The sequence below is a fragment of the Microtus ochrogaster genome, linkage group LG12 (genome assembly GCF_000317375.1).
Source record: "Microtus ochrogaster isolate Prairie Vole_2 linkage group LG12, MicOch1.0, whole genome shotgun sequence".
Taxonomy (NCBI): domain Eukaryota; kingdom Metazoa; phylum Chordata; class Mammalia; order Rodentia; family Cricetidae; genus Microtus; species Microtus ochrogaster.
In genome coordinates this window covers 5394315-5418050 of record NC_022036.1, presented here as the reverse complement: position 1 = coordinate 5418050, position 23736 = coordinate 5394315, and the positions used below count along the sequence as shown (strand labels likewise).

The window sequence follows — 23736 nt, the reverse complement described above, 5'->3', positions numbered from 1 at the left end:
ATCTATCTATCTATCCATCCATCATCTATCTATCTATCTATCTATCTATCTATCTATCTATCATCTATCTATCTATCTATCCATCTATCTATCCTTCCCTCCCTCTCAGTTCTTCTGTTCCTCCCAGTTTCTATTCTATTTCTCCCATTTCCTTCTGTTTTCTCAGAGCCCATTTGAAATCTCCAAGTAGTCCTCCAGGAAAAACCAACTGATGATTTTTTAACATCTCTGGATAAGACAACAGAAGAATATAATTACATGTAGTTACATGACTAATTATGACCAACAATGAACACTATCTAAAGAAAGAGAGGTGCTATGGCTGAACCCCTCCTTATAGATACACGTCTACCTACCCCAAAAGGTGTTGAGTCAGAGCCAGCTATATTCAGTGTAAGAGTGCTTGCTTACTTCCACTTCATTAATAGCTTACTTTTTCAAGAAATTGTCCCTATACACATTAAATGATATAAATATAACTGCTAATAGATTTTACCACAAAAATACATGAGATTCCTGTGCCTAGCCATGGAATTTTCCAACCACAGCACAGCTCTCTTTCTTGTGCTGGATGGAGAACGTGCAGAGGGCATCTCTAAGGTTGTTGTGAGGTTCTTCGCTGGTATTCCTCTCCATGGAACTAGCAGAGTCACCTAGGAAACCTAGAGAGCAGAACTAGGGAGGCTAATGCACAGGTCTCCTTTGATTAACATGTCTTATTGAGAAAGAAAACCAGAAGTGTGACCTCCTTTGACACCCTGCTCTTTGACTCTTGGTATCTTGTCTTTCCATCTAACTGCTATTTTAAAAACAAACACAAAGCCTTAAATACTTGCCCCTTTATTGAGTGAAGCAATTCAGCTCTGCCTAAGGTCCAGTATAGAAATTTACATCTGCATGTTACATTTAGCCCAAAACAACAAGTTTTACAAATGGCAACCAACCTGACTTACTCATTGTATTTAAAGGGCTATTTAAGAGAATCACATAGACCAAAAATGAGGCTCTACATTGGGAATTTTTAAACCAGGTGTTAACAATTTAAACCAGGGGTGTAGGGTATACATAGCCACATTCTTGATCACATTTCACTGGCTTCTACTGCCTGAATAGTTCATAAATTGGCTTGTCTTTCTGTCAACCAATTTCTTAGTTAAAAAAAAGTATTTAATACCATTTAGCATCTGAAAAACTCTTAGATCATTGAGAAAGGCATACATCATAATCATTCACAAACTTCTTTGAGTCCCAACAAAAGCCCTTTAGAAGACTCTAATCACTTGCTTAAAAAGACTTAAAATTGTTTCTATCTAGAAAAAATAGATCAAATTATACAATTCAGAAACAAATGCATTACTAATGAAAGAACTAAGTAGGAATAGGCATTGGACATACAATAAAATAACTTCAGTGTAATTAACTTAGATCATAGAATTCCTCATCCTCAAGAGCATTGCATCCCCTATATCTGTCACCATCACCATAAAAGGGATTTAACTGAAGGAGAATTATTTTATAAAAATGTTTACAGAATACAAATTTGTCAATATTCATCTTATTGTTTAGAATTAAAGCATTCATCAGAGAAGCTATTCTAGACTCACCATTTCTAGTCTGAACCAAGAAGAGATAAAAACTTGCAAATCCCACTTTTATTTTTTGATGGTGTTTATGCCTTAAGCTATGAGCATTTATCTAAAAAATTATTCCAAATTATAAGACAGAAAAGTGCATAATATTCTGTTAGCTTGTTTGAAGGTTTGCAGGCTCTCACAGGAGAGTTATTTAACATCCCAGCATTATTAGTCTTCAGAATGAATTACTTGAATTTGGAATGCATTGCTAAGCCCCTTCTTAATCAGCCACCTCACTCAGTTCCTACCACATTCAAATTAAAGAAAATGATAGCTCTTGGAGACCATTAGGAATAATTATCCCTTTTACAATCTATAATTTGATCACAGATAATTATGTGATATAACAATAGAATAATTAGACTTGTTTTTCTAACTGTGTTTGTGTGTGGCCTAGTCATGCCACAATTACTAGATTACATTATTTAATTTTTTGAGATTATAGTATAATCACATCAGTTCTCCTTTCCCTTTTTCCCTTTAAAGCCTCCCATATACCACATACCCCCAGCCTTGCTCTCTTTCCAATTAGTGGCCTCTTTTTCTTTAATCATTACATTTCTTGTTTTGTGTGTGTGTGTGTGTGTGTGTGTGTGTGTGTGTGTGTGTGTGTTCCCAAACACATAAATACATCCTGTTCAGTCTTTACATTGCTGTTTGTATGTACATGTTTTCAGGACTGACCATTTTAACAATGCCCCATGATACCTGGTCAACTCAATAAATGTCACAGATACATAGGCTTTAGATGGTCACAATATACAGCATACTCAAAATATTTTATTTTACTTCTTAACACTGAAAAATAAATTCGTTTGAAAAATGAATACTAGATTATTTCAATATGCTGATGCTGCTGGGAGAAAAATAAGCAAGCGACACAGAAATGGTTTGGTCAGTCCTGGGGAGGAGAAAGACTTTGCTTGAAAGTGGAGGGGTCCAGTCTGCAACTTGATATGAGCTGGCTGGCTGATATACAAGGGAGGCCTGCCCTTTTCTGAAGAGAAAGCAAAAGGAGTGGATGGGGGGGGTGGAGATAGAGGACGTTGGGGGAGGGATTGGGAGGAGAGGAGGGAGGAAGGGGAAACTGTGATCTGGCTGGAAAACATTAATTAAATGATTTAATAAAACACATTATGTTAGAAAAGAAAAAGAAGGTAACCAAGAAAACACATGCTGACAATAGGGAAAAGTATCACAAGAACAGAGGCACCACCCCTTCTAAGCAGATGATCTCAGGCTCCCCTGTTAATACAACTTAAGGGATGACCTATATTTTTTCATTCCTGAAAAAAATAGACATAATAATACTTACCTTTTTTCCCAGTTGAGACAAGGTTTGGCTTAATTAGCTTGATTAGCCTCAAATTCAAGGTTTTCCTTCCTCAGTCTCAGGAGTACTGGAGTTATAGGCATGAACCATCACATAAGGACAGTATTTTTTTATTTTTAACTACAGTTTAGTGCATTAAATATATCCACAAATTGCACAGTCATTACCGCTCTCTGTACCCAAAACTTCCATAATGACTTTAATTTTAAATATGTATTATTAAATAAAAACTCCTCATTTTAATTAACTTTATATTGCTGTGATAAATACTTTAACCAAAAGCAAGTTGGAGAAAAAAGGGTTTGTCTCAGTTTACAGTTTATAGTCTGTCATAAAGGGCAGTCAGAGTAGAAGCATAAGGCAGAAACCTGGAGGCAAGGACTGAACTAAAGCAAAGGGCATGGAGTAGTGCTGCTTACTGATTTGTTCCCCGTGGCTTGCTCAGCCTGCTTTTTCATACAACTCAGGACCACGTCTCCAGAGATGGAGCTACCCATGGCGGGCAGTGTTCTCCCATATTAACCATTAGTTAAGAAAATGCCCCCACAGACCAGGCTGATAGAAGCAGTTCTTCAGTTGAGATTCCCTCTTTCCATATATGTCCTGATTTGTGACAGGTTGAGAAAAAACTAACCAGCACAGCTCGCCTCCCTCCCTGCATCCCTGGTAGCCATAATTAGATCTTCTGTCTATGTTAATTTGCCTATTCATGGTACCTTATGGCTGTGATCCAAATGTTTGGGTTCCCCCAAAGTTTCACACTTCGCAATTGTAACATAGAATATTGGTATCAGGAGGTGACTCCTTTGGAATATAGAACCATTGTAAATGGAATCATTACCCCTGTGAAAGAATCCCAAGAGAAGCCTTCTCCACTTTCTGCAATGTGGGTGTACAACGAACACATGAATCAGGAAGCTGTCTCTGGCCAGACCCCAAATCTGCTGGTGAATTCCTGAGTCCAGAATTTTAAGAATTTTATTTCTCTTGCTTTTAGTATATGGCATTTTCCTCTGAAGCACTCCATAAAACCATGTTTGCATGCATGGAAATGCATGATGTTTGCTCCTCTTTTCCTGGATTGTGCCATTAAATATAAGAATTTCATAGCACATTCAAGTTGTAGCATACACTGAAGTTGCTTGTGGAAGGGTCTAATAGCACACACGTTTACTTCCAGTACACAAAAAGCAGAGACAGGAGGATCTGTGTGAGTTCCAGGCCAGCCTATTCTACATATAGAGTTCCAGGTCAGCTACAGTTACATAGTGAAGCCTTGTCTCCATTGTTCATGCCTCTTTATTGTTAGCTAATAGTATATTGTTAGATGTACCAGATTTTATTAATCGTTTAATCTGATGGATTTGTTCCGAATGGCAATTTTTATGATTAATGTAACTACTCACATGCAGCTGTCTGTAATAGACCTTGTTTTCAAGTTGGGTAAGGATAGTTACAAACGGAATCACCAAATTGTATGGCAAGTCCGTAGTCAGTGTTTGTTCGGTTGGTTGGTTTTTTTGTTTGTTTGTTTTTTTATGAGAAGCCATCCTGCTCTTTGGGGCCAGCATCGTTTTAGATTCTCCCCACAAATGTCTTAGACCTCTCCGTCCTGCACAGCACCATCAACTCTTGTGCTTTTCAGTGTCCTAGGAAAGGGGAAGGCTCTCACTGTAGCATTAATGTGCATTTTCCTAACAATTAATGAGGCTGAACATCTTTGAATCTATTTATTGGATATTCATATGCTTGTATTTTGGTATGTTTAGCTGTGGAAAGCATAGCGGAGAGAAACCATTTAAGGCAGGAAATATTTCTTTTGGTTCATGCATTCAGACCATGGCCAACTCGCACTGTTGCTTTTGGTTGAGTTGACAGAACATGGTGGGTAGCTAGGAGAAAGGAGGAAGGGGCAATGATGAGACACTCTTCAAAGGCATGTCCTTAGTGATGTATTTCCTCTTCTAAAACAAATATCATTTATTGTTATTCTCATTATCTTATGTGTATAGATGTTCTGCCTGCATGTTTATCTGTGTACTACATGAGTGATTAGTATTCACAGAGACCAGAAAAGGGTGTCTCATACTCTGAGACTGGAGTTGTGGATAGTTGTGAACCACCTTTCTGGTGCCAGGATCAAACAGTAGTCCTCTGGAGAAGCAGCCAATGCTCTTGACTGCTAAACCATCCTCTGTCCCCATCAAATTATAAACATTTCAGTCCATTGATTCTCTGGTTAGATCATATCCTTCATATTCCAGTCGCTTCTCAGTGATTAGGCCTACAAGGTGCGGGCCAATTGTTTGGAGATGCTGCCATGTACAAACCCTAGCATTTGCTTTGGAGATTTATCTATGCAAATGTCCTGACCATGTTTGAAGTGAGTCATTCATCACTTGTTGTCATGGTTGGGTTTTAGAGTTCTTTATGCATTCTGACATCAGTCCCTCAGAAGGCACATAATTTGCAAATATTCTTCTACTTCTCTAGATTGTGATTTTGTGTCTTTGATAACTTCAGATGATGCACAGAAGTTCTTAAGTTTTGAAGTCCAGTGTAACTGTATTGGTTTTTTCTTCAGCGTGTCTTATCTGTTGGATCGTCCCTAATCCACTACATGAAAGCTTTCTCAAATGCTTTCTTCTCACAGTTTTTGTAGTTTAAGCTTTAGGTTTAGATCATTGATCCATTTTGAACTCGCGTTGCTATTCAGTGTACAGTGAGGCCCCAACTTCAGTCTTTAACAGATCAATATCCAAGTACCATTTGTTGAAAAGACTTTTTTCCCCCCATTAAAGCGACTTGGCACTTGTTGAAAATCAATTGGCCACTTATGTGAGGGTTATTTCTGGGCTCTCTGCTAATATTTTAAGGAGGAACAGGAATTAAGTCATGGACAAAAGAGGGAAAGAGCTCTCAGAGAGGAGAGATTGATTTGCACAACAGTAAGCCCTGACTTCCCTTTCTAGGTGTGGAGGAATGCCACACTGATGAGTCTCATTCCCCCATGCATCTCATACACAATCTACTAAATTATCCTGGCATGTACGTCCCTTGGGAGAGATTTGCTTTGGTGTCTCCAGCAGGGTAGGGTGGCACTTAATCCATTCTTCTTTGTCTCACAACCACTGTGTCACATGCATGCCTCTTTTTTCTTTCTAGGAGCCAGCAGGGATCAGGACTCAGGAAAGCACATCTCCCTCATAAACTGGTAGGTTCTCATACATAGCATCCAGCAACACGGCAAGGAGGAAGGGCTCAGCTGTCTTAGGATAGCCACATTGCCAGCATTGAAAGTATTATACTACTGTGGCAAGTACAGCGAGAAAAATTTCCTCCAGGTAATTACATGTTTTAGGTGATAAAGGGAGGGTTATATCATCAGTGGGAATTTAACAAGTTGTTAATATCAGAAATTTCTACAATTTAAGCCAATTATATTTATGATTCTATTTTTTTGTCAAGTATCTCTTGCCCATTAATTTGTTTTGAACAGAATAAATGAATAATATACCTACTTAAGTAATGTGTTGTTTTCTGGTATGAAAACAAACAATTTCACCTCATTTAGTTAAGATACTTTGCGTATCTAAGAATATAGTGTTTTATTTGAATGTGTGTTAGCCATGATTTAAAAGATTATCTCCGACATCCTCTTAGCTTTATAATAATAAAAAAAAAAACATCAGCCAATATCTAAGAGATGGGGCCTTTTCATTAGCGTAGCTACCCAAAGGCTCAGATGAAGCTTTGAATGTATTACTTATAGGCACCTCCTCAGTTCTGTAGACAGTTCACTATTGTCCTCCTGTAGCTCCTGAAGATATGCATGTACGGAAAGAGATGGAGAAAAGAAGAGAAGGAGGGGAGGAAAGGAGGTGGCAAAGGAAGAGAGGCTGTGGGGGAAAAATACAAAAGAGGAAGCTGCTGTTTTACCAAACGTGTGCGTGTTACATGAGTGTGTATGTGTCCAACTCTTAGGCTCAACTGGTTCAAATTATACACTTAATTTCAATAAAAATTCATTTATCTTGTTACTGAAGTTTCCATTGTTATTTGAGAAATTAAAAGGACATTTACCCAGAAAATATTGTCTTGTTTTTATAAATATTCCCCAAAATGTAAGACAACAGCAATTCATTGGTATATATAATAAAATAAGAAATAGCTTTTGTTACTTGCTACATGATATTTGACAATGCACTGATTCCACCAACTTCCCATAGAAATTATTCTAGAATATTATGCTCCTTAGACATTGCACTGTGCTTGGCAGCTGTCACAATTATGTTCTTTGTATTTTGGGGCTTCTTTGTTACCTCTTATCTGTTTTGCCTTTAGATGAATGAATTGTGTCCACTTGTCTTTATCTTTTATCTCTGACTTGAAAGGTTAACACCCTATTTTAGAGATAATCTTACATGATTATCTTAAGGCATTAAAATTCTTTTAACCTAATTATGCCAACAGTAACTACTAGCTTCCTCTGATGGATGTCAGGGAAGTCAGCACTTATGACATTCCATCTTTGCTATTCACTTTCATGTTTTACATTATATTAACCTGGCGTCTAAGATCTTTCTTTAAAAACAAGAATTTCTGGGGTTATAGAGACAATTAGGTGGGTACAAGTATTTCTTGAACAACTGGGAGGACTTGAATTCAGGCCTCCAGCACCCACTAAAAAAGCTGTGTGTGACCCTGTGTGCCTGTAACCTTAGTGCTGTGGAGGGAGGAGATGGGAAAATAGCTGGGACTGGCTGACCAGCCAGCTTAGTCAAAAGGAGCATGCTCAAAGTTCAGTAAGAAACCCTGCCTCAAGGGCACAAGATAAAGCTTGACAGAACAAGATATTTCACATCCTCCTTTGGCCTCCATATATGTACATACACCAGACAGCACACATGACACATTAGTGCACACCAGTGTGCATGCACACATGTGTACACACAACGCACACAATTTCATTTTATATTGACATTTATATTTTGGGTTGTTACAATTACCCTCAGTTAAAGTATTTTCTTCCAAGTACAGGATAGTGATTTTTCTGACCTATTTTTTGTTTCTATTTATTTATCTTGTGAGTTTAGATGATTTAAAGCACTTCTTTATAAGCCATTATAAGACTAGTGTACTTACCGTGTACATTGTTGGAAAATGGTCTTTAGTAGCAAGTTTTTTAAATACTGAAGGCTGAAGATGGATGCCCCAACGGTACAGAGAAACTTTGGGTGACTGTTTAGGCAGCGAGATGTCTCTGTCATTTCTAGAGTTTGGATTTCTTGTTTGCTTAGGAAGTATTATATCCTTCTGGAGTCTTTGATGGAGTTAAAAAATAAATAGATAGTGATGGAGTTAAAAAATAAATAGATAATTATAGTTTTCCTTAGTTATGATAAAAGATAAAATAGATATAAATATTGTAACTGTAATTCTTGCTTGATAACTGTTTTGTTATTTGTAATTTTGCTATGTTAAAGTTAAAGCCTTCCTTTTTTTGTTTAAACAGAAAAAGGGGAAATGTTGTGGGAATGAGTTCTTATTAATAAAGAAACTGCCTAGGCCCATTTCATAGGCCAACCCTTAGGTAGGCGGAGAAAACAGAACAGGATGCTGGGAGAAAGAAGTTGAATCAGGGAGTCGCCATGATTGTCCCACGCCAGGCAGATGCAGGTTAAGATCATTCCTGGTAAGGCGGCTCATGGGCTACACAGAATAATAGAAATGGGTTAGATCAATATGTAAGAGCTAGCCAATAAGAGGCTGGAACTAATGGGTCAGGCAGTGATTAAAAGAATACAGTTTCTGTGTAATTATTTCCGGTATAAAGCTAGCCGTGTGGGCGGCCGGGTGCGGGGGACACAGCTCCGCCGCTCTTATTTCAACAAACCTTATTGCCTTTTAAAAATAATAATCCTGTATATGGAGACAAACCGTTTGAGTCTGCATAGATTAGTAATCTTCGATGTTTTGTAGAACAAAAATTATAATTACTGGCAGGTCATCCCTCCCATTGTGTGTGTGTGTGTGTGTGTTGTTGTTGTTGTTTTTTCTCTTAACAGATTAAGTCTGCAGGCATGCAATTGCTAGTTTTGACTCAAATACCAAAATGGTGCTTCAGCACCTGTCTCCAGGTCTCTGACAGGCAGAATAATGGTCCCCAGGGATGCTCAGACCATATTCTCAAGCACCTGCTAAGCCAGTTTTCAAGAAAGAAGATTGAAGCTTGCTAATTAGCAAACCAGAGGAGGAGAGATTTTCCTGGATTATCCTGGTAGGCACATTATAATCACAAGGGTCCTTAAAAATAGAAAAGGGTAAGAGTCAGAGGGACAGCAGAATAATTCATACTCAGGGTCGTCACATCCCTGGCTTTGAAGATACATGACGGGCCCATGAGGCAATGTTCCTTCTGGAAGCCACACAGGGAAGGGTAAGGAAACAGGTTTTCCTTGTAAACAACGACCACAGGTCCTGCCCACACCTTAACTGTCAGTGCCAAGAGAAGGGCTCCAGACTTCTGACATTCTGAAGCATGGGATAACAGATTTGTATCGTTTTCAGCTGCTAAGTTCATTGTGACATTGACAGGAACCAATATGATGTCCAAGTAATTACATAAAATCCAGAAAGGATCTGCCCAGTCAATGGAGCCTTCTGCCAGAGATTAAATCCTTTCTCAGAAATGCCCCTGGCAGAATTCTGTTTTCTTCTCATAGACCACAATCAGGTCTTATAACTACTCTTTATCAAAGGAGAACTAGAGAGGACGATTATTTAGCTTTTTAGCTTCAGCATTAGGATTACCCACCAGAAAGTTGGAAATGGCTTGTCAGCTCCTTGATTGTGTCAATTACTCTTTTCTGCTGAGGACTCTGCAGGCATCACCCCTTCGTTTCTCATTCTTCAGTGTCCCCCAAAAGGAATATGTCAGAGCTAAATGAAATCTCTGTGTGTGCAGTGTTACAAGGTATAAATTAGAAAGTATTCTCTATCTACTTATCCATTTTATTTAGATGATGGGTACAATCTCATGTCTCTTTTCAGTTAGTTCAATATTTAATAAATATTTGTTAAGAATTTAATAAATATTTAATAAATATTTGTTAAGAATTTAATAATACACTTCAAATATACAAGTGATTTTCTTTCATTTTCCTTTTTTCTTCCCTTGTGTATTTGACCTTTTTTCTCATACTTAAATTATTATTTTTTATTCTTCTCTCATAAATTACAACCCCATCACAGTTCCCCCTCTTTTCTTCTCCCAGGACCTCCTCCCAACCTCCCATTTCCCTCAGAGCCACTCCTTCTCCATCTTTCTTCAAAAGAAGAGTAGACCTCCCAGAATTACAAACATGGCATAACAAGTTACAATAAGACTAGGCACAAACCATGACATTGTGTCTGTACAAGTCAATCTAGTAAGAGAAAAAGGGTCCAAAGAGCAGGCAAAAGAGTCAGAGACACCCCCAGTTCCATGATTAAGAGTCCCACAAGAACATCAAGCTACATAACCATAGCATATAGTCAGAGGACCTAGATCAGACCCACACAGGTCTTATTGCCTCTTAGTCTCTGATAGTCCTGCTCATTTGATCCTGTGGATTCTGTTCATTCGGTGTCCTTGACCTCTCTGGCTCCTAAAATCCTTCCTCCCCTTCTTAATGTTAGACATTTATTGTCTCTATTATTTAATAAAGAACATGTTTCACACCCTTTTGAGTGGGGGCTCACTGTATTAGTCTCAGCTGTAGCCCTGAATTTGAGATCTGCCTGCCTCATGCTAGGATTGCAGATATGTATCACCATGCCTTGCTTTAATATCTCACACTAAACATCTTCCAGACTCATTGTATATTTCAGTGGCTTCCTTTACCTGGAATTTTGAATCCCTTTTCCCCCTGCTTGGCAGAGTTTATTTTCATTAATCTGTTCCCTTTCTTCTTTCTTGTCTTTTTTATGTTCGAATCTTTGAAAACAGCTTCCGCATCTGCCTGTAACTCATTAAAAACATGAAATAAAGACCTTTTCTTTCTTTTTCTATTATTTTTAAATTCATTATACATACCAGTTGCAATTCCCCCTCCCTCTCCTCCTCCTGCCCTTCTCCCTCATCTCCCCACTTCCACCCCTACCTCTGTCTACCCCTCAGAAAGGATAAGGTCTCCCATAGGGAGTCAACAAAGCCTGGCATATTAAGTTGAGGCAGGACAAATCCCCTCCCCCCTGCATCAAGGCCGAGCAAGGCATACCGCCATAGGGAATAGGTTCTAAAAAGCCAGCTCATGCACCAGGGAGAGATCCAGTTCCACTGTCAGGACAGGGTATCACAAGCACACCAAGCCACACAACTGTCACCCACATGCAGAGGGCCTAGCTCGGTTCCATGCGTGTTCCCCAGCTGTCAATCTAGAGTCCTTGAGCTCCCAAGACTTTGGGTCAGCTGTCTCTGTGGGTTCCCAGTCATGATCTTAATGCTCCCCCCAACCCCAGGTCATATAATTCCTCCTCCTTCTCTGAGACTGGACTACTGGAGCTGTGCCTGGTGCTTGACTGTGGATCTCTGCATCTGTTTCCATCAGGTGCTGGATGAAGGCTCTATGATGACAATAAAGTAGTCACCAGTCTTATTACAGAAGAAGGTTAGTTCAGGGACCCTCTCCACTATTGCTAGGAGACTTAGGGGCTATCCTTGTGGATTCCTGAAATTTCTTTAGTTCCAGTTTTCTCCCTAATCCGGTAATGGCTCCCTCTATCAAGCTGTCTCTTTCATTGCGCTCCCACTCTGTCCCTCCCCCAACCTGACCATCCAGTTCCCTCATGTTCTCATCCCCCCATCTCCTCCCCTCTACAACCCCAGGAGATCTCATCTGTTTCCCCTTTCCAGGGCCATCCATGGATGACCTTGTCTTTCAACTCTTTTTATCTCTGCTCATTGTTCATTTTATCTTACAGATTCTTTAATAATTGACAGTTCTGTTGTTTGCTCATTCCTGGTAGTGAATAACTCCACTTAGCTATTGGTGCTTAATGTAGTGATACAGTAGATTCCCAGACCCCTATGTGAATGCCAAGAGATATTTTACCATTTAGAGTGAAGGAGAACTCAGAAGGCTGAAGAAGTATTTCCACCATATCTAGATCCTGAATGTAGATTCCACAGGAATACAGGCTCTCCTTCCTACTATGCATTGTGGACATGCTCAGAGGGCACTTGCCAAAGCTGCAGGAAGAGATTGCATCTGCCTGGAGGAGCAGGACTTCTGACCACCTGCTGCATGGGAGCTAGTGTCCTGCAGACATGGACCTGAAGACAATGAACAGAACGTGATGTGAAGCCTTCATCAGTCCCGATCTGCATTTGGAGCATGCCCAAAATATTGCTAACTGATATGGTGCTTTCAACTCTAATTGTGTCCATGAGGAATTGCCTAGGATTTTCTGCTTCTTTTCTAACATGGTGTCTTATATACTTATTTTAGTAAAAGGGAGCTCCCAGCCCTTCCATTCACCCTACTTACTAACTTTCAGGGGACCACTCTGAATGATATATTGATATATAATACACACACACTGTATACACACACACACACACACACACACACACACACACACACACACATATGCTTATTTGAGGGGAAATTGTCAATAAGGATGCCCCGTGAAGGCCCCTATGTTTGCCAATTGTGGGGAAACACGTACATGTGTTTCTTTGTGAGAGAGTTGTTGGTTACTTGACAAATATTCTTTATCTCTTCCTCTCTCCCTAACAGACCTTTCGTTTTACTTGGTGCAGCATGGGTTTTTCTGTTTCTTACAGTAAGAATGGCCAGGTAATATAACCCAGGACAAGGACGTGTGAGCAGTTAGTGAGTGGGGCCCTGGCAAGCCGGAGCAGTGATGACACAACTGTGTGTATCTTTGCAATTCTGTTAACTTTTTCCTTGCTCAGAATTAAAGGGCATTGGGAACAGAGCTCTGGCTAACATGACGAGACCTATACCCTAAACGTGTTCTAGTGACCTGAGAAGTTCTTGACATTCCTATCTAACTTGATTACACTGTTGATTTGCATTAGCTAAAGTCAACCTCTGAGTTATTAAAGAATAACCATTCCCCTTGTTTTTTTTTTTTTTTTTGGTTTTTCGAGACAGGGTTTCTCTGTGGCTTTGGAGCCTGTCCTGGAACTAGCTCTTGTAGACCAGGCTGGTCTCGAACTCACAGAGATCCGCCTGCCTCTGCCTCCCCAGTGCTGGGATTAAAGGCATGCGCCACCACTGCCGGCTTCCCCTTGTCTTTTTGCACAAACACATCAACCTTGTTACTATTGTTTAGTGAAAAACAATATCAAAGTTTAAGACTGTGGTGGAGAGCTTTGGTTTACAAATCAGTTTTAGTGTAAATTTGCCTTTTAAACAAACCAATACCGTAGTAGAATGCTGTGAAACTCAACAGTTTTTCTTTGTATAAATGGGCGTTTGGCATGTTTATTAGCAAAATGTTTAGAAGGAACAAACTTCCAAGAGTGTAGCTTGGGGCCATGGGCTCTCAACATCATTCCCTGAAGAGCCAGGCACTGGGAGCTATAACTTCTGTCTTGAAATAAAAGATCTGGAAGCTTAGGAAGTTCTTTTATTGCTTTTTGCTAGATTTCTTATCACTGAAATTACTTGTAAAGCTGCTTGTTTATAATAACATCAACTTGCATCAGCTGTTCTAAGGGGAAATAAGGAAGTAGAAAATTGCACATCTTCGGGGAGTGATAGATATTGGAGAAAGAAAAGCATAAGAAGGAAGGAAAACATCAGCGCAAAAGTGGCAGAGGCAGCCAAGAAGTCATGCCATCTTGCTTGGCGTTTTCTACTCAGGAGACCTTTTAGGCTCCACATTTACATCAGAGCTTGTGTGTGCCGAAGATAATGAATTCTATGAGGCATATGCTTTATTAAGTTCCGCCTTTCAGCTTAAAAAGTTTAAGTATTGCTCTTCTTTTTAAAACACGTCTAAACACCTAATTTGTGCCAGGTATTGAGCAAATTACAGCAAAGATTTATAATAACTTTAAATGAGACTCGCTCTGCTTTTCCGTGCCTGCAGACAACAGCATCATTCAGCAGATGCAGCCTGCACTTCCTACCCACTATTGACACCTGCTTCGGGACTGGAGAGATGGCGCAGTGGTTAAAAGTACTTGCTGCTCTTACCGAGGACCCAGGTTTGATTCCTGGCATCCACATGATGGCTCAGAATCTTTTGTAACTCCAGTTCCAGGCAATCTGATGCCCTCTTCTGGCTTCTGGGACCAAGGATACTCACAGTGTGCATACATACATCGAGGCAAAACACTCATACACAATAAAATATAGAAAAGCTTGGTTTGAAAATATGTAGATTGGGAGATAAGGCCAATTGTAATAATAAATTTAATCTTCTATGCATCCTGGTGGTGCCTTGTTTGAAAACTAGATGCCCTCAGATTTTCTTAAGAAGAAAAAGTAACTAATCACCCAAGTCTGAATAAAAAAATGGCATCTGTAATATGTCATAAATAAAAAGAAAACAAATATTTTATTTTAATAGCAATGTGTGGTGTGATACACATTTATACTGGAATTGCTAGGCTTCATAAAGAAATAGCTACATTTTAGGTTTGTGAATATATTTAAACATGCTTTAATCATGTACTTTATTACTTTTTCAAGTTTCCGGGCATATTGTTAGTACATCTAGGAGGGGCTTGAGGTATAGGGTATATGTTTAGTGAGAACATAAGCAGCAGGCTAGATGGATAAAAGAAAATACATAGATGTCTGGATGATATGATGATAGATACATGATAGAATTATCTATTAATGCATATGATGGGGATTTAGGTCTTTCTTTCAGCCCTTTATCAGAGAGCTTCAAAACGAATGGAAGAATCAAGCATTACAGACACACCAGTGGAATTGGAGTTTTAATGAGGTCCAAACGCAGGTCATTAAATTTAATCAGGCTTATTAATTGACCCTCGATATAATGAGCGAACAACCTCCTGCCCAAGTGGGGACTCGTTATTTATCTTTATCTTTCTATCACTCATTCAGTCAATTCATTAAAGCCTGTTTCTCTCTCGGTGCCTCAACGAGTTTCATTGTTTGGTTTCTTGTGCATGTTGGCTCATAGTCTATTTCACAATTTTCATTAGTTTCTAAACGCTCTTTAAGTACCAGTTGCGATCAGCCCATATGCAGCTAGCGCTTTCATAAGCATGCTTTTGAATAAATGAAAGAGGGGGATGAGATGAGACAGGGTGATGAGAGGGAGAAGAAAATGGGCCCGAGGAATTTACCAGGTGCCTGTGCTCCCTAAAAGAACCAGCAGGTGGTAGCAACACTTCGTGGGAAGGCTGCAGCCCAGCTCGGTGGGACCTAAACAATAGACCCCCCAATCCAGTCCTCCAGTTTAGAATTGGTTAGGGGTGGGCAGAAAGGTTTCTCCCTAGAAGTGCGCCCGCTCTGTTCCGCCTCTGCTTCCAGGCACCGACTGAATACACCTTCCACCGCCTCTCATCGCTGTGGGAAGGTTCTCTGCGGAGCGCGCGCCAGGGAGGTGGCACCCAGAGGTGCAGGGACTTGTCCGAGCCATGGCAAAGACATCAGACTTCCCGGACTCCGCCCCAGGCTTCCCTGTCTTTGAGGAAGATGGAGCGAGGGAGGGAGGTTGGAGTCAGAGGCCCTAACACTGACCCAGCTGCAGGCTCAGAAAGAGATACAAGTTTGAAGCCAGCACGGGGACGATTTCCTCCCCAGACGCCTGCACTCTCTCTGGATTTCCTGCCCTCCCGTGACCCGAGATTCGTTTCTTCGTCTACCTCCTCCTTTTTCTCTTTTCTCCGCTCACGCCCACCTCGGTTCACCCCTGAGTAGGAGCCCCACTGGTTGAGTTCCTAGAGTTAAAGAAGAGGGAAGGAGGAGCCAGGGGCGCTGCGCTTGGGCTTCTGCCCGGCCCTGGCCATCAGCCGCCAGCCAGTAGCGCTTTGCTCCGCCGATGCTCCAGTGCAAGCACCAGGATTTTAAACACGCCTCGCAGCAGCACCCACTGATTGCCTCCTCTCAGACCCTAACGCGTGCCATCTTCCGGCCCACGTCTCCTCCCCTGGCCAGGACCTGTAGAAGGAAGCCGACCCTCCCCAGCACACAGGCGGGCCCAGGGTGCGCTTGGCGTCTCCACCGCTCGCCACACAGGGGAGCGGGTACAGGGTGCTGTGCACTCGGGTCCTAGGCCCAGAGGGCGGGCTCCGCTCCCGGAAGAGGAGAGAGAGGGCGGCCGAAGGGGCCGGAGAGGGGCGGGCCAGGCTGGGAGGGAAGAGAGGGGGCGGGCCGGCTGCGTTTGCCCAGCCAGCGCTCCAAAGCAGCGGGCGTCCGAACCCGAGACCAGAGCTCGGCGACTCGGATCGTGACACCGGCTCCGGCACGATTTCTCGGGGCCCCGTCTTGGGAGCAGCCCCTGCCTGCAGCCTGAGTCCTCTCCAGAATCCCAGAGACTCCAAGCGACAAGCAGACGCCGGCTGCAAGGAAGCGAGCTCCTCAGACCCAAGAGGACACGCACGACGCTGGGAGAGAGCGGCTAGCTGCAGGTCCAACACGGGGGCCTCAGGGGCGCAGACCTGCAAAGCTGGAGGCCGGCGGGAAGGTGAGCCAGGGATTTGGGAGGTCGAAGGATACAGTGTCTGGAGACTAAGGGATGAAGGTTTGCAAAGTAAAGGATTGCTCTAGCCCGGGCCTATGCAAAGCGAGGGGGGGGGGAGTCTTCTGGGGGAGTACTGAGTATACCTCTCCAAGGCAAGAGTAGGTTCCCGAGGAACTGTCCCTTCCCTAGCCTTCATCGATGCCCGCTCTTCTGGGTATCCTGGGTGTTAGAATTCTTTCATCACATTTCCGGCGACCCTCCTCTGCCTCTGGCTTGGGGTGGGGTGTGTGTGTGGTAACCTCGCAAAGGTCAGGCTCCGAGTGTTCAGAAAAGGTTTGCCCATGCCTCTGACTCCTATGGCATCTCTCCAATCTCTTCGCTGCTGGGAGGTGCCAGGGGGCCAATCTACATCTCCACCAATATCCCCCACCCCTTAAACCTGGAGATAGAGGCTTGGATTTTGAGCCCCAACCATAAGCACCCCATCTCCAGTTGCAAACAAAGTCTCCTGCCTGCTCCTTTTCCTGCCCAGCTCCACCCCCTCTATGCATCTGGGTGCTTGGCCCAGCCTGCCTCTGCCCCTGCCCACTGATCTTGGCCGTCTGGCACCCTCTCTCCTCCCATCCCTGGGGGAACTGGCAGGGGACCAGCATAGCTGATGTTGTAATGTCCCTGGCAGTGCCCATGTAGAAGAGCTGCCCGGCCTGTTCCCAATCAGTTAACCCAGGCCCTCCACCCGTCAGGGGAATTTGACTTAGGTGGTTCTAGAAGGGGAGATGATGCTTCTCAACTGAAAGGCCAGTGGGAGTGACTGGTAGCACTGTGGACTGTCCTTGGAAGCTGACTCAGTAATAGGACACTGAGGGACACTTGCTCATAGCAGCTATGGACATTTGAAAGTTATGGGCCTTTTGTCCTGAAGGAAGATTGCCATGAATGTCCCACTGTACATACCTAATGACATATAGAAGATTCCTTTTGAGTCTATTGGTCCACTCATCGTACAAGCATATGATTGGTAAAGACCATGGAGTTGCCAGCTTGCTGGGAATAACATACTTGGATGACTGAGCATGGGAAAGGCAGGGATTTCTTCTGGGACAGCATTTCTCCAGCGCTTCACCGCCTCCTGAACCTGGCCATAAGGTTTCCTGTCACTCTGTCATGCCTCACTGCAGGTGGGAGGACTATGGTAACATCTGAGGGTGCTGGAAGCTTTGGCTCCCCTTTCTCTACCCCATGCTCGCTCACCCAGGCACTTGTGCAGAATCTTCTTCCTGGAGAGCAGTGAGGATGGATCAGGGCTCACAGCAAGGACAGCAACTCCTATGACCCCTGCCACTCATTCCCCAGCTCTTTGCTGCTGACCACCCCCATCTCATGTATGTTCCCTTATACCCTCTACCAGCCATCCACTGATCCAGGTACCTCTACCAGCCATCCACTGATCCAGGTACTACTCTTGGACCTCGGGGCTTTCTCTCATTACCTTTCAGAACTCATCGCTCTTGCTCATCCGTGTTTGTCCCCAAACACTCCATTATAAGCTTTTCCAGTGCCACCATCACCCCAGCCAGTGAACAGCCAGCATGCTTCATTCTCAATGGCTGTCTGGCTAGACCTAGACATTACTTGCATCTTAAATGCCTCTCCTGTCTGCAAAGGCTGGGAGTGGGAAGCACAAGTGCTTGAACGAGGTGCTTCTGGGGGACATTCTTGGAGACTGGAGATCTCCGGGGACATAGAACTGTCCTCAGCTAGATGGTCCACAAATTGGCTTCTTCGAGCTGGCCATCAAAAGATCAAGAGTCAGAGGACAGCCATCCCCTCCCTGTCTGTCATGGAGGCTGCCTTGAAGCCTCCTGGGATCCTTTTCAAGGCACCAGGCCAGAGCACGGAGAGCACTCACCAGAGGATCTCCAGGGTGCAGATTAAAGGGTAGAGACTGCAGCAGTAAGCTGAGCAAGGATTATACTGGAATTTCCGGGGCGTTTAACAGCTGCAGAACAGGACAGAGGACCAGCCTATGGTGCTGACCCCTCCCACGCTGACCCTGCAGCTAACAGGTGTGAAAACCAGCTCAGCAACCACAAGAGACCTAAAGCCACTGGCCCTTTGCTTTGGGAATGCTCCCTATCCCTGCTGGACAGCAGCTGACCACACCTCATGAATATCTCTCAAGCCTCCCTCTGGTGCCAGGGAGCCCCTCCTGACATGTTGCGAGTACCCAGTTCCCTATGTCTCTCTTACCCCGATTGTTCCCTCCCCGATTGTTCCCTCTTTGCCTTTGTAGACACAGTCCTTAGCCCAGGATGGGACAGAGAAGCATGGCAACTTTAACTTCTTGGGAGAGAAGCTTAAAGAACTCCCAGGAATAAAAGTTACTTTGCCTTTGTTGCTGACATTCTCTCTCCTGTTCATTCCCAGCTTTGTCCCTCGTGTCTCATAGCTGAAAATTCCTGTTTTCTGAAATCTGGCAGGTATAAAAGGGAACATTAATTACACATACCAACACATGCTCTATGTGTTTAGTTTCAAAAGCATCCTTTCATGTATCCCAGCTTTGCTTAGGCTGGAACTGTAAAAGTAAGATGTGCTTATTATAATATGAACAAAACAATTCAGGCATGTGTAACAGTTAGCTATTCCTACTTTGGGTTCTCCATCCCTAGTGCCCTCCTATAGTAACCACTTTTAATGATCCATATATCTCTGCCATACCTTGCTTTAAGCTGACTTCTCTTATGTTATTTTAATTTTAATTTAGAGTGTGGTGCATAAACTATCAAATAAGCCGGATTTGTTCACCAAGCTATCACATTTAGTATTTCATGTAAGCATAGTTAATTTTTAAAGCTCTTACAGATTTGCTGATTTAATTTACTCTCCAACCTTTTATTCTTGGAGAAAACAGAATTTGCAATCGATATCTATTCGCAAAAATGCTACACATCTCTAGATTTTGCCATTTTCTAAGAGAAGATCCAGCCTCGATGCCTAAGACCCTGCTTTATTTTCTTATAAAATAAAGCAAGTGTATCAGGCTTATGATCTGGTGTCTCCATCACATCAAAAAGGAGGAAGTGATAGACCCCAGAAAGGGGCTGAGGAAAAGAAAAATGCAAAGTCATATTCAATGTGATTTTTGTCACATGAAGCTGTCCTGTTGGCCTTTTTCTGAATTATCATTTACATCCACATTTCTGCTGCTTTGGGTATTTTATATTTTTAAGGCCTCATGTGCTTCTAAAATACAAATGTTTTCCTGATTGGAATCAGTTTATTGCCCTTGCTGAAGTCTGAGGATTTCCAAACCCTGACCGGTTCCTTTCTTGAGCTGCAGCAGAAATAGAAATCACAGATAGTCTAGGAGGGAGGGGCTCAAAGAGACTTGAGCCTGATCTCTTCCCCTTCAGCTACAGGATGCTTGTCTGTGCTCAAGCTATTCCTCCTGTACCAAATAAGGGGGGTGTTGTGGCTACAAGCTGCAGAGCAACCTTTGAAAGTCAGGTGCTAAGCCCTGCCTCCTTAGTATTCCAGACATGAGGAACACTCCTGTCTTGTCTCTTGTTTTTCTACCTTTAGAACTTGCTTCAGAAGATCTGCAGTGGTATGACATAGTTGACAGCAATTACTCCATATCTCAAGGTTTCTTCTTTCTTTATTTTTATTCTGGCAATGGAGAAACACTGTGAATCTTTTTATGTATAGATAGGAGACTTGGTTGGTTGGTTTAGCACGAATTGATCTAACTTTTTACTCTGACTCAGCAACCATTTTTCCCCTGAATGCACTTGTTTTTAGTCTTCAATATTCTGGGTCTGAATCTGAAGATTCACTGCCAGCATCAAAATATACTGCTGAATACTGTAAGATTGTCAAGCATTTTTTAAAATATGAATGTCTTTGCTCTTAGTAAAGGAAGACAATGCTCTTAGTAAAAGGAAAACAATGCAAGTGCTCAGATAACAATCTACATTCCGTGTCTATATTTTATTCTTTTGGATTCCTGATGACAAGAGTTCTGTGGCTTTAACATATTTCATCATTGCTTTTGCTATTTTCTGAATCATCTAGAGGTAGACCAGCTCTGTGTTGTCATCAAGATGCATGCTAAGGCTCTACCCTATCACACCTTATCCAAGCAATTATTTTATCATTCTTCATCTTTTAGAATGTTCCGTATTGCACAACTGATACTCTCTGTTATTTTTTTCTGTCTCACTTTTCTCTTTCAAACAAAATATTCTATCAACAATGTTAACAAAATATTAATTATTCTTTCTCCGTGATTGTGCGGGTAAGAAGGCTCATTCTTTACTGTTTCTTCTTTGTACCCACTCACGCTCTGTCTGAAAGAAACTATTTTAAGGAATATCTCCTAGGCATAGTGTAAAGTAGCCTTCTCTGTTTAAAAGCCTGCCTCTGGCATCTTCTGATCTCGATATCAAAGTACTCAAAAACCGTGGCTCTGGATAGAACCTCGGCCGTTCTGACAAGCCACGTTGTCAGATTACATCTCCAACATGTTTTACTTCGCAGTGTTCGCGAAACAGATATTGATGCTGGAGCCAGCATCACAAAGATTTAGACAGCTACATAAGCTCTGAAATTCTTCTCTAGAGCATTCACTTAATCTGGGAGAGATCCTGGCATCATGCAGAACAGTGCCTTCAGAGAATCTATGCTTCTTACAAACTGGTTTCGTACGTGGAACTGTTCAGTACCTGCCTCTTTATATAGGCCATGGATTGTCTATTTCACATAGGGCATAAGTGGTGATAAGGGGAAGAATTCACTGGCTACTTGATTGCTACTCATCACCCCCCAGGTGTGTACAGAAAGTCTCCCTCTAGGATGGCTTCATGAAATGACGCTAAAGGCTTTATCTTATCACACACATAACATCTTTGCCAGAAAAGTAACTCAGATGAGCAGGAATTAAATTATAGCGTTTCTGTACATCACAGTCAAGTACAGCTTCAGTTCAACTTTGGCTGCATTGGTAAATACGACTTTTTTCTATCACTGGATGACCAGGACATGTGCACCCAGGGTGAGGTTGCCCTTCCAGTTGGCTTTGGGTTTTGCTGTTTGTTTTGCTTGCTTGCTTGCTTCGTTCTATGTTCTCTCAGTATTGTGAGCAACATGCCTTTTATTTTTTTTCCTCAGCAGAAATGAATGAATCCTGCTATTCTTGTTTATAGGCCACATGAACATTTGAGACCAAGTTACAGAGAAAGTCAAAAGTAGCACCAGTGGTGGAGCTGGTCTTCACCATAGAACAGCCATGCCTTGGCCGGCTATTGGGTCTAGAACTGTACCTACCAATGGCTACAGGAGTTTCCTGTGAGGGCTGGGTATTAGGTGAACCATAGAAATCTCTCAGAGGGCATAAACACTGTCTTGATTCATTTTACTAAACAGTTACTACTTACAGTCTTTAAAATAAATCTCAATTCATCATTAAGTTCAAAACATAATAAATACTTATGAAAGATTATTTTACTATAAAAATTATACAACATTATTTTACTATAAAAATTAGACGACAATGAAAATATTTCCCCAGTCCCTTTCATTTCCTTTTTTCCCTAATCACTTCCCTGTATCACTCCCTAATATTTTTCCACATGCATAGGTATTTATTTGCTTTTTATTTCTAATGATGGGATTGAACCAAGGACCTCACATATGTTAAGCAAAAGCTCTACCACTAAGCTAAATATGGAGCCCAGAACCTATTCTCAAGTTAACAAGTGGGAGCCTACTCTACCATTCTGCACATATAGCTTTTACTTGAAAATCGTTTTCATGTTATTACATACACAGCTCATATTTGCGCTTAGGATGTACCATAATTTCCCAACCCTCTTCCTACAGGTGTTCAGTCACTTTACATTGCTTTCCCTTTACCAACAGTTCACAGTGGCTGAGGACAAAACTTGGAGTTGGGTTCAATCCCCAGCATCGCCCCACCCCCAGGCTCATGAATATCCACCCTTGTTCAAACAAGTACATGCAAATTCATGATACCTGCAGGACTTCCAGAAATCAAATACTAGGCAGATATTGCTAGCTATGCTCCACATGCTGTATACAATATGCATTCTTCAGAACAATTTAGAGAAGAGACCCTTACCATAGCTTGTCAGACTGTGTATTGTCAATCTCATAGGTTAAAGTGATATTTTATGCATTTCAGCCTACAACAACAGACGACCGCCAGTTGAGAAATGACAGCTCATAAGCAACAGAAGTGTGTTCCTCACCATTCAGAGGCTATTCAGAGATGAGGGTACCAGCATGGCTGGGTTGTGGTGAGGACCACCTTCTTCATTGCAGACTCTCCTCTATTCATTGTGACTTCACAACATGGAGAGAGGGCTACAGTTTCTCTTCTGAGGACACTAATCCATTGGTGTAAATCTTCCTTGCATAACTACCTCCCAAAGGCCCCACCTCTTAAAACCATCACACTGGGGAACAGGATGGTAACATGCATGCATGGTAAAGGCACCAACATCCCTTTGTAACGAATGGCTTGTCACTGCTGTTTCAACATGCCTTGCTTCAGTTATGAGCAAAGAAGAAGCATCCTTCCATATGTTTACGCTATGTGCTCACTTTTTTGTAAGCTGCAAGGGAAAACATGCCCCTCGGGTAAGAGAACCTTTGTTCCGAGTTGAGTGTCAGACCTACATAGCTCTGTCCTTTTTTAACCCAGCCTCATTTATCTTTCAGGGCCCTTATGCCTGTGTTCTTTTTACATCTGTTCCTCCACCTCCCCTCCCTTCATACCCCACAGCCCTCTTTCTTTGTCCCCTTTGCTTCCCTGTCTCTGTAAAACAATCTAGAGTAGTCAGAGCAGAACTGCTGGGGCCTAGTGAGAACCCACGTGTCCATAGGGGGAAAAGTGCTCTTAATGAGAAGAGACTTTTAACTACCATACAGGTTGGCTGCTGGAGAAAAGGTGCAGAGTAAATGAAGAGAACAAACTGGAATAACTCCGTCCAGACGAAAAGGGTAAGGCTGGCTTAACACTCTGCTGTCCTTCCTCTCTACAAATGAGGGCTTTGAGATAGTCAC

General features: G+C 42.2%; 1 protein-coding gene across 1 annotated transcript in view; it reads left to right on the top strand.

Moving 5' to 3' along the window:
• The first annotated feature begins 15649 nt into the window (after nt 1-15649).
• The window catches only part of Ephb6 (EPH receptor B6), a 16403-nt gene continuing 8316 nt past the window's right edge, over nt 15650-23736 (top strand). The window contains exons 1-2 of the mRNA XM_005363837.2: nt 15650-16650; nt 23602-23673. The gene's annotated coding sequence lies outside the window, so the exon portion shown is untranslated. The remainder of the gene's footprint in view (nt 16651-23601; nt 23674-23736) is intronic.